General features: G+C 33.1%; 1 long non-coding RNA gene across 1 annotated transcript in view; it reads left to right on the plus strand.

The window, feature by feature from the left end:
• The window catches only part of LOC125805040 (uncharacterized), a 29614-nt gene extending 17138 nt beyond the window's left edge, over positions 1-12476 (plus strand). The window contains exon 2 of the long non-coding RNA XR_007441315.1: positions 11911-12476. This is a non-coding gene — a long non-coding RNA (uncharacterized LOC125805040). The remainder of the gene's footprint in view (positions 1-11910) is intronic.
• The last annotated feature ends 284 nt before the right edge of the window (positions 12477-12760 follow it).

Below are 12760 nucleotides of genomic sequence, written 5' to 3' on the forward strand. Positions count from 1 at the left end.
ACCTAGCAACACCCTAGCAACCACCTAGCAACACCTTAGCAACTACCTGGTATATGTTAGCAATTGCCTAGCAACCAGTTAGCAATAGCTTAACAACCACCTGGAAAACATAAGCAACTGCCTAGCAACAGCTTAGCAACCTTTTCAGAAATGATAGCAACTGCCTAGCAACACATTAGCAATCAAAAGTTTAACCAAAAGTTTTACGATTTCAGCATTTAAACAAGCGTTTTTAGATTTCAGTGTTTAATCAAACGTTTTTAGATTTCAGCGTTTAACCAAACGTTTTTAGATTTCAGCGTTTAACTAAATGTTTTTAGATTTCAGCGTTTAACCAAACGTTTTTAGATTTCAGCGTTTAACCAAATGTTTTTAGATTTCAGCGTTTTTAGCATTTAGTGTTTAGCCAAAAGTTAACAGCATATCAATGACTCTTCACACTCTTCAGACGGAAAAAGCTTAGCAACCATTTCAACTTTTTAACGTTATTAGCGTTCTTTTCCAAGCCAACTTAAAGTTCGTTCACGAACTTTACCTTTTCTAGTTAAGTTTATTATTGTTAGAAACTCCTGCTTATTCTAATAAATAAATATTATATTGAGCATAAAACTAGTGCTAATAATTATGTAACAATTACACGTACAAATATATACTGATTTAAATACATATATGTTATAGTTTATATTTTATTCTATATTATAATGTAAATACTGCATATAAACCAATATAAAATTATTATAACAGTTAATGCACATTAATGAGCTTCAGGTCTTTGAAATCAATTAAAATGTTTCCAGTATGCTCATTTTATCTATAAAAAATTGTTTACAACATATTTTAAGATAATGAACAAACAAAAGAATGCATATTTTATATTAACAAAGATAAATGACTTTACACTATTGTGTAAAAAATTTATTTAATGTGCATGTAAATGACAGCTATATTCAGTATTATATTAGTTATATTAGCAATTATTTTAGCAATGATAATGTATAAATATGTACGTATAAAATGTTTTTTATCGTACGTTTTTATATTTTGAGTGTGCGGGAGTGTTTGGAGGGAGGTGCGGGTAAAGTTCAGGGTTTGTACAGTAGACGGCACACTCAGCCCACATTAGGCGCCGCAGCCTCTAATAACAGAAGTGCATCGTGACACACTGCAAAATCTAGGATGCACAGACGAGTCTCTGACCGAGCACTGACCCTGCACACACACTCTACTGTTTGTTCAGCACACTCTGTGCTCCATACACACACACACACACATATATACACACACACACACACACACACACACACACACACACTCCAGTCGCCATCCCGTCAAAGACTTTTTTATTCGTTGGCTTAGCCCCATGGCTCGGAGCTCTATCAGCGCAGCTAACCTACATAACAGCTTGATGCTCCGTCAAGTCCGAGCCAGGCCCGCTGATACAGATAGCACCGGGCTGATCCTAGCGCTGTGTGTGTGTGTGTGGGAGTGTGTCTGTGTGTTTTACTGTTTTTTGCAGATTTGCAGGGCAAACATTTCCTGACTTTCCTTAACAAAAAATGGGGACATTCTGTACAGCATTAACCTGTAACTGTGTCTTCAAAAACATTTTAGTTTTAATTTAACCCTCCTGTAATGTTCATTTGTCAGGAACAGCAATGGTGTTTCCGGGTCATATTTGATTATCCAAAAGATAAAAATTCATAACATGCATATATAAATATATTTAACTACTAACTCCATTACTAATTATTCTATCAATATTTAGTCCAATGGTGTTCCTTACCTTTAACAGGTAATGCTTCTATTAGGATAATTTACTTGTTTTTTTTATTTAAAAATATATGTTAAAACTTTTTTAACGTTTCACTACTTCATTACTTTTGAAAGACCAACGTATAAAACACAATAGCTTTTTGTAACATTGAAATATAACATAGCAAATTTGTTTTTGAGGTTTTTTGTTTGTTTGTTTTTTTTTTGCTTGGGGTGGTTGTTGCAAATATGTGAGATGAACCGTTTTCAAATTATATGTTGATTACACTAAAAAAGGCAAGCAGGAAAAAAAATCATAGTGAAAAAAAATATGTTTAACTATTTTTACTAGATCTTCAGCTTTAAAACGGGTCAATTTGACCCAAAACATAACAGAAGGGGTTCATTAAAAAAAAAAAAAAACTTTTAACAAAATAAATGTATGGTTAGGCTTCGTTTTTTATTATATGTACACTCTTTAACCCCTTAACTGGCCCATAACAGGATCACCGATGATCCACTAGTGCCTTTTCACATCTACACTTCTATAACAAGATTAGTCTGAACCAAACTAAGACACAGAGTTGCCTGTAGTTACTAAATAATAAGTCACTTTATGTGTATGAGTCTGTAGAAATAAATACAGGTATTTGTGTGTGGAGGGTTGGTTAGGGGTTAAAATATAAGTGCCTAATACAGTTTTCAAGAACTACAACAATTCAAACAAACATTTTTACATACAATGTGTTTACTTACATAATACATTGGACATATTGGACTTACAAACACTGCCAAACTTACTTAGAAATGACTAAATACTTTTTTTTTTTTTACGTATACATATGGAGGGGGGAGGGGGAGGTGATTACATGTACTATATATTACATTTACTAATACATTAAAACAAAGAAGCCAAGCCAAACCAAAATATATAAATTAATAAGTAAATAACCAGAATCCTTTAGCACAGGGTACAAGGTACCAGTTCAAGTATTGGTACTTAATGGTACTATATTACTTAATATTGTCTGCAAAATGTTCTTTACAAGTCAGTACTTTATTGTATTTAAAGTGTTTATTTGCAAAAACTATATTTCAAGGATAGCACTTATCAATGTTTTCTAAATATGTATTATTACATACTACATGTTTTATTTAAATGTATTTAATACATATGTACTTATATTTAAAGGCCAAGTAGGTCTGCACATTTGTTTAATACAACTGAAACACCTCTAGACTTATGTTTACATTGTTTAAAAACAAGTGCATGAAGGACCAGTCAAAAGTTTGGACTCGCCTCTTTTCGTTTTTATGTTATTTCTTCTTTTATGATTTTTTACATTATAAATTTAATATTAAGCAATATAATAAAGCTATACAAGCACACAAAAAGAGTGTAAAACAAGCCAGGCATTTTTTTTATACTTTATATTCTTCTAAGTAGCCACATCTGTCACAGCTTTGAGGACAGATCTGCACACTCTTGGTATTTTAATCTCAGAGTCTTCATGAGGGAAAGTCACGTGGAAAACCTTTCTCAGCATCTTGAAGGAGTTTCTGGAGGTGCTGAACAATAGTTGCTGCTTTTCCTTCATGCTGTGAAGCTCCAGCTCATCCTAAATCACCTCAAATCACCATCTCAGTTGATAAGATCAGGTTTAGGTCAGGGGATTGTGGAGGACAAACACTTTTTTATGTTTTTTACATAATTCCATATGTGTCCCTAAATTGTCTTCATGTCTTTAATATTCATCTACAATGTATAAAATACATTAAATAAAGAAATAAAGAAAAAAAACCATTATTAAACATTATTAATAACAAACTTATTGGTACTGAGATAACACCTATGGATTAAAATAGTGTTACATACAAGTCCATCCATATATTGCATGGAATGCAATTTCTGATATAAATATTATTTATGGGCTGAGTTGGTCCTCAAGTTCATGTAATACAACTGTAGCATTTAGAAATTTACTGTAAGTCCTGAGATTGTCTAAAAACAAGTGTGTGTGTTTGGTATGAAGGAGGGCCGCTGGCCTCACAATGCTGCTTTGAATCATGTCTGTGCGGTGGGCTGGATCGTTATTGAAATAACGTGCTCCTTTTGATTGAGATGTATTTAGTTTAGCCACTGATGCATGATGCGCTATATTGAACCGCTCTAATCAAAACGAAATTATTTCCATATCATAAACACGAGGGCCACTGCAGACAATGGAGCCAGTAATTCCTCATTGGGCCGTTTCTGTGTGTGTGTGTGTGTGTGTGTGTGTGTGAGCAGTTTAGCGAGTGGGGTAAGGAATTATTTTTTATTGTTTTGAGCGTGAATCATTCGTGGCACTGTGGGTGTTCCCGTGGGTTCGGGTGGCTTGTTTGTTTTTGCATGGGGTCCGCATGATACCCTCACAGGGGAAGAAGAGCCTGATGATACTAAATACTAATAGAGAGAGAGAGAGAGAGAGAGAGAGAGACTATTATGCTACGTTCACACACCCAAATCAAAGACACGACAAAAACACTCTAAATCGGACATTTTTTAAATTCTGATTTGGGCCACTTGGGTCAAAATACATGGTATTGAAATCCAATACATATCCAGTTTGCAGCAATGTGACTCTAGTAACACTTTACAATAGAGTTACATTAATAAACAGTACTTACATCAGAATGCCTTAACTAATTATTACTTGACACTAATTACCATTTTTTGTCTAATTCCTAAAATTATTATTATTTCTTAACTGAAAAGTGTTGACATTCATTACTCAGGTATAAATATAGATAGAGAAGTGTTTTGCCAGAGTAAAATTTGGTTAACTAGAGTTTAAAATACTTCTGTAGGAGTTGAAGTATAAACTCAAGCTTTTTACTCAAGTAAAAGTGTAAAAGTACTGCTTTTAAAACTACTTAAAGTATAAAACTAAAAGAAATGTAAACAGAAAAATGCTATTAAGAACAAAAGCTGCCTTTCATGCTCACTGTAAATTTATGTATTTTAGTACAATGCAAATATATCAAAGAAGCTTATTTGGGACATTTGAGTTGTTTCTTGAGAGTCTCTTGAGCCACAGATCATCTTCTTACTAGCCTACATACGTCTGCTGTGTACTTACTGGAGTGTAAAGGCGTGATGTTTGCTAAATACAGTCCTAAACACAGCTCTGAGACCACTTTAGTCACCTTAAATAATGCAAAGAGAACAAGTTCATATTCATAAAGTTTTAAGAGTTCAGAAATCAATATTTGGTGGAACATTCCTGGTTTTATCCCAGTTTTGTTCTACTTTGTTCTACTCCACCAGTCTTACTCACTGCCTTTAGATAACTTTATGCAACTCCTAGTGCAAAAAATTAAGCAGTTTAACTTGTTTTGATGCTTGGAATCATCCATCTTCCTCTTAATAATTTTTTGAGGTTTTCAATTTGGTAAAATAAAAAAAAACTCATTTTTAAGAAGTCTCTTTTTTTCCCCAGAGCTGTATGTCTCTGTTCCAATAATATTAAAAGACTTGGGTTGCAATCTTTTAGTGTTTCTAATGAAATGAACAAACATGTTGAGTCAGCAGCATCAAAGAAAAGTTGCAAAGCTTAAAAGCAAAGTTTATTGAAAGACATAAGAGAATAATGTGTTTTTATCTCTGTGATGAGCCCAGTTACAGCCTGATAGCTCCTGTAATTTTGACTGAAATTATGAAACTGAAACTTCACGTGAAGCGATGCTGTTTTTTTTTTGCGCTTGCACATCATTTACACAGCATGAACTCTTTAGAGAATGGTCAGATATGGGTCACATTAAAACAGTAGCGTGAACAGCCTAAAATAAAAATTGGATTTGGTGAGAAATTTGAATTTGGTCCACTTTCATGCACAATAGCTTTAGTCTCTGTTTATAGATAGGTAATATATGGTCTTTATCCGTTATCTACACTATAATTTATGATATATAAAGAAAGGGATACAATTTCTTGATGGAAAGTCATTCAATCCCACACTTTCTCCACTTATTTGATTTGAATCACAGTCTCCCTCTCGCTACTGCTCTCACGCTCGCTCTATCTGTGTCTCAGGATGGATGGATGGATGGATGGTGTGTATGTGTGTGTGTGCAGGGTCAATCGGTTACTGGTGCACTGTTTCTCTGTGGGCCACGAACCCGGAGGTATTATCAACTCTAATGTGCAATCACAGAGAGGAGAGGGAAGGAGGGGGGCGGGGGGAGGACACACAGGGTCTACAGGGACTGTCCTCATTCTATAACACAAATAGCTATACACAAGATTCACTTTCTGTAATTAAAAGAACGTTAAATGCATTAATTTGCTCAAAATAGCGGCATATATAAAGCATAAGCTAATTGCTAATTATTCAATCATCTTTATATAGATCTAGTTCTATAAATTAATAATTTACCATTACAATTTCTGAATCAGTTTCTCTGAGTTTATTATTTAAAGGTATATAATTGAGTTAAATGAACATTTCAGTTTAATACTATAAACTACAGACAACATTTCTCCCAAATTCCAAATAAAAATATTGTCATTTAGAGCATTTATTTGCAGAAAATGAGAAATGATGCAAAGAAAACAGGTTCATATTCATAAAGTTCAGAAATCAATATTTGGTGGAATAACCCTGGTTTTTAATCACAGTTTTCATGCATCTTGGCATGTTCTCCTCCACCAGTCTTACACACTGCTTTTGGATAACGTTATGTTACTCCTGGTGCACAAATTGAAGCAGTTCAGTTTGGTTTGTTGGCTTGTGATCATACATCTTCATCTTGATTATATTCCAGAGGTTTTCAGTTTGGTAAAATCAAAGGAACTTATACTTTTTTAAAATTGTCTCTTCTTTTTTATTTGATTAGATTTGGCCCACTTTGTTAATACACATCCATTACTGCATTTTATCTTAAAAAAAAGTTTAGATGGAAACAATTTAGGGTTAGTTATAATGTGCAAAAGTGTGAAAAAAATGTTTAAAAACAATATTCCTTGAAGAAAGATCTGAAGGGATTTTCTCCCTCTACAGCCCATAAAATCATAAAACCATTCAAGGATCACTTTTTCGAATCCCAGTCATACAGCTTGCCATCAGCTCCCAGAGCCCTGAGAGAGCACAATTGGTCTTGTTCTTTCTGGGTGGGTAGATAGCCATCTTTACTCTCATTTGGGAGAAAAATGGGAGATAGCAAGTAATGGAATAGTCTTAAGTCAAATAATAATTAGTCTTAAAATTAAACTCAATATAAGTCGAGGCTAAATAAACCTTTTTAAAGCCAGTATTTTGAAATATTTCTGAGACAAGACAGCTACAAAAACCATTTAAATTCCTTAATAATTCTTTATCTGGTTGGATGTTTCTTTTTATGATGGAAAATCATTGGACATTTGAGAAGGAATTTTACAATTGTTTCAAAAGCTCTAAAACCTTTATCTGTTAATTCAAATTCACTTGATTTACATTCCAAAACCACAAGTGAAACTACCACCACCATGTTTATACATAATGTTGGTTCAGAAAATCTGATTAAAAACTAATATTCTTCTGGGGTTTTATTTTTTTACCTGCATATATACATTGAATACTATGAATGTATTTAAACATTTATTTTAGGCCAAAACCTCAATAGAAAATCTGGCATCAGTGCAGTGCATTCATAAAAATATCATATCCTGTAATAACTTTCTGTGGCGGAGTTTTTAGAGGAATTCAAACCATCCAGGCATCTGTTTCCATTCAGCAGCACTGTGAACAATTTTGAATGGGTTTGTTTATATCTTAATGATTTATTTATACAGACGTTTAGGAAAAATCGTTGGAATTTCCTTTTTAATAGAAGTGAACCATCAGAATTTTAGTTCAATCTCTCTCTCTCTCTCTCTCTGTATCACAGCATCGAGAATGCCATACTGGGTTAATATCAATTAACATACCTTCTGTTTCCTCAGCGTAGTTGTTTGAATTTCATACAAACACTGTGGAACAATACATTTTTACAGATTCTCTGATTGAAGACATTATTGTACATTATTCTACATTAAATAACCTTTTGCACATTTTTTTGTACAGCTCTCTTTGCTGTGGAGGTTGTTTTTACTCATGTCTGCAGTGCTGCCTGGTTAGGTTTAATTTTTATTTTAAATAGTTAAATGACACTAACATTAACTATAAGCATGTTTGCTTAACGTTTTCTTAACGTTTTTTTTTTTTAGACTTTTATTGATTTACATTCACATTAATCAGTTAGAAAAAAAAGTCAAGCTTTTTATTCATGTACAAGAATTCCCTGTCCATCCTATCATCTCATCTGAGATAACTCCGCCTCTTTAAATCTTTAAAAAAGTAACCTATGACATCAGTGACATCACAATATTCATATAGTTTACTTTCCATGGTAAAGAAAGTACTTACTGAATTTTCAGGTAATAATAATAATCCTAATTTCATTTTATATTTCTCATACTGTCCCTATAAACTGTAAGTCTGGATAAATTGAGTTTGCTTAGCCCTATCCGGATGGAATTGGTTTCTCAGGGGGTCCTGGGCTAATTCTTTTTTCTTTTATAGGGGGTTCCCTGTGATTTTAATTCTGTCTGGAGGAAACTGACCTACTCATTCACGCTCATTCATTCTGTTTATTGCTGGTGTAAAAGTTTGCATAATTAACAAGTGACAATTCACTGCCAAGATTGCAATGAACATCTCACTGTTGACATGTGTCTAGGACCATTTCGGTCAGTGGCACACCTGTGTTTTCCATTGCCAAGATAGCAATACACAAGAAATGTACTTTACATTTACATTACATTTAGTAGACTCTTTTATCCAAAGCGACCTACGAATAATGATGTTAATTTGTTTTACTTTTTGCAATAGAGGACATAGAAGTCCATGGTAAACAGGATTTTTGACAGGGCCTAAAGGAGGCCAGAGGGAAATAGTTGGATAGAGTTAGAAGTAGTTAGTGTGTTAGAGGTGTTAGGAGAGTAAGTGCTCTTTGAAGAGCTCTGTCTTCAGGAGTTTCTTAAAGATAGTGAGAGATTCTCCTGATCTGGTAGTAGAAGGTAGTTAGTTAGAGGTGTTTGGAGAGTAAGTACTCTTTGAAGAGCTCTGTCTTCAGGAGTTTATTAAAGATAGTGAGAGATTCTCCTGATCTGGTAGTGGAAGGAAGTTTGTTCCACCATTGGGGAACTCTGTCTGAGAACAGTCTGGATTGTTTGGTCTGTAAAAGTTTGGTAAAGCGAGGCGACGTTCATTGAAGGAGCACAATGGCTGGGAAGTAACATAAGCTTTAAGGAGTGAATGTAGGTAGGAAGGAGCCTGTTCTGTCATCACCTTGTAGGCAATCATAAGAGCTTTTTACTTTTAATTTAATGCAAGCAGCTCAATGAGTAGTGGTTGACATGTGCCCATTCTGTTGGATTCTGGACTATCTGAAGTGGTTTTATAACACAGGCTTGGAGGCTTATTAAAATGGTCTTGCAGTAGTCAAGGCATGAGATGACCACTGCTTTTATCAAGAGTTGTATTTCTGATGTTTTTCAGATTTTTTTTATGATGTATTACAGCGCTAAGCGGCAGGACTGAGCAAGTATGGCAACATTGAGTGTAAAGGAAAGTTGGTCATCAAGCACAACACCCAGGTTCCTAGAAATCTTTGTTGGGGAGACTTAAAGTGAGTCAATGGTTGTGTTGAATGGATTGTTTCGCTGGTAGAACCAGACGTTCAGTATTGGAAAGGATTTTTTGAAGGCAGGAATGATAGACAGAGCTGGGTGTCATCAGCAAAGCAATGGTAGGAGAAGCCATTCAAGGGAATTACCTGACCTAGAGAGGTGGTATAGACGGAGAAGAGAAGTGGTCCCAGTACTGAGCCCTGGGGAACCCCAGTAGATAGCTTTTTACTAGCCATGACACCTTGAATGAACGCCCAGTGAACACTACTTCCATCTTTATAGATGTTTTCACAAGCACCATTGCTATTTACAGTAAATGTAGCAGGCACAAGGCGTAAAAGTAAAAGAGTGTTGACAGGGTCTAAGATAGCAATGAGCATCATGTTACTTTTTGCACAGGGTGTACACTAGGGCCCTAAGACGGAAATGCATTGGTGGTCCCTGTAGACCCTGTAGATGTTGTAGACATTGTGGATTTTGGAATTACGGAGTCTGTTCAGTCCTGTGGATGGCAGTAGAGTCTTATTCTAGTCAAGAAGACCCCCATCCACCCCCTCACTCCCACCAGCAGGACGTTACAGGATTATTTGATCATTACCGCTCATATGTGGGTTACCGGGTTATTTTCCTAAGCGTGATCTTGGACTCTGTGTAAACTCTGGCTGATTAGAATGTATAATAGGGCGGTGGTAATAAGCCCCTACTGTAGGTAAGTGCTGGCTGAATTATGATTATGTACGCTGAAGTGGCGGCTGATGAGTGATGGTATGTATTAACAGAGTTAAAGCACTGGATCACATGGCTGCGCCAATAAGCCCGGGTGACCCGATCCAGCTCGGCACCGCCGGGTGTTTATTGAGTCTCGCCGAATGAAAACAGAAAACGCGGGGAGGAAAAAGGGGGTCATTAGAGAAGCTGCTGAAAATTCAGACTGGAGGCTGCCGTAAAAAAAGATCCCGCAGATAAATATAGAATAAATATAGAATCTGTGGCTTTATAGATCAGGTGGGATTAATGGATAAGTGCAGCTGGTTTATTTTCCTTTATTCAGGGAGGCAGGATGTATATACTGTGTGTTATACAACTTTTAATATTTAAAAATAAACAGTGCTGTAATATAACAGATGGGAGTCATGAAAATGTGGGGTAGAGTGGGTACAATTTAATTTATTTATTTATTACACATATGCTTGTTTTAATGTCATACATTTTGTATACATTTTGTATAATTGTCATACTGTCATATTGTGTGTTAACATTGTGTGAAATATTATTTTACATACCTTTATATATCTTGCTGTAACATTGGTATTGTTAATGATAGAATTGTAGTCAATAAAAGATAAAAAAAAATACTTAAATTAAACTATTATTACATGACTACACACACATGGATGTAAATATTTGTCTTTTAATCTGTTTATAATTAAAAGTTATTTAATGTTGAATTTAAATCAACATTACTGTTCATAAAATTGTTTTATTATTATTATTATTATTATTATTATTATTATTATTATTATTATTATTTTTATATTTCTAGAATTGCAGTCCAGTAAACTATCATGCATATTAATAAACTAGAAATTATATCTTATGTAAATCATATTTATTTATGTAGTTTAATGAAAATATATTACTACAGTATGTTTACGATATATTACTTATCAGTATTAACATTTTAATTACACCGTGTAACATTATTATTATTATTATTATTATTATTATTATTATTATTATTATTGTTATTATTATTATTGTTACTATTATTATTATTACAGCCCAGTAAACTATTAATCATTGATCATCAATAAACTAGAAATTATATATTATTTAAATTTTATTTATTTATATAGTTTAATGAAAATATATTACTACACTACTGTTATAATATATTGCTTGTCAATATAAACATTTAAATTATACTGTATAACATTATTATTATTATTATTATTATTATTATTATTATTATTATTATTATTATTATTATTATTATTATTAAAGCTAGTTTATTGTGATCATTATTAACTATAAACTTTATGTAGTTTAATAATAATATTACTGCATTATTATAACAATACATTGCTTATCAATATTATCATTCAAATTGCATTGTTGTAATGCCTTTTATTATTATTATTATTATTATTATTATTATTATTATTATTATTATTATTATTATTATTATTATTAAAGCTAAACTATTGTGATCATTATTAACTATAAATTTTATTTATGTAGTTTAATAATAATATTACTGCATTATTATAACAATACATTACTTATCAATATTATCATTCAAATTGCATTGTTGTAATGCCTTTTATTATTATTATTATTATTATTATTATTATTATTATTATTATTATTATCACAGTAAATATAATACTAATATAATTCTTAATTTTTTTTTTATAGAATTTTAGAGGTCAGTGATGTGTTTATTTACAGAGTCATGTTTTCCGCAGGTTCAAAGCTCTGTGTGGATTTTGTGTTTCTGTCTGAGAACATCACTCCAAACTTCAGCTTCAGGCAGAGCAGAGCCCACCATCTCCCCCCCGTCCCCCCACAGCCCCCCAGCACAGACCCGCTCACCACGGCAGCCATCATGAACTCCAGCTGAACCCGCGGGCCGGAACCGTGGGAGACGGGGCTGATATTTAGAGATTATGTGGCATTTGGGATTTTTTTGTTTTTTTTGTTTTTAGAGATTCCATCTGGATGCTGCCGCCGTCGTCTCTGCCCGGAATATCTTACTGGATTTCTTCATCAGACCTCAACTCATCCTGTACATCACTGTGTGTGAGGGTCACACACTTTAACTTAGTGTTTAAATCTGAAGGAATTATTAACAAATTAATTAAACAGAAGATTAAAAATGTTTTTTTTTTTTTGCTGATTTTACATGTAAAATTCAATTCAATTAAATTTCCCTTTAAATAATTATTTTATAATACAGTATAAACATCTAATTCTATTAACCAACATTCTGCATTGAATAATTTAATATGCAAATAAATGTACATTTAATGAACAGCAGCTTTAAATTGTGTGTTTTGTGTATTCCAAATTTGGTAACACAGAATCAGTCTGAACTGATTATTAATTAACACAAATTAAAACATCTTTACGACATTTTTTTAAAATAATGCATCAATTTATAATTATTTACAGCATTTTTAAGCATTAAAATGTAGTAATGTTTAATATCTGACTGGATTTCAATTAAACAGAAGATTAAAAATGTTATTTTGTTTATTTTGCTGCATTTACATGTGAAATTCATACAATTTGCCTTTAAATATTAATTTTATAATA

This window comes from Astyanax mexicanus, chromosome 11, assembly GCF_023375975.1.
Source record: "Astyanax mexicanus isolate ESR-SI-001 chromosome 11, AstMex3_surface, whole genome shotgun sequence".
NCBI lineage: Eukaryota > Metazoa > Chordata > Actinopteri > Characiformes > Acestrorhamphidae > Astyanax > Astyanax mexicanus.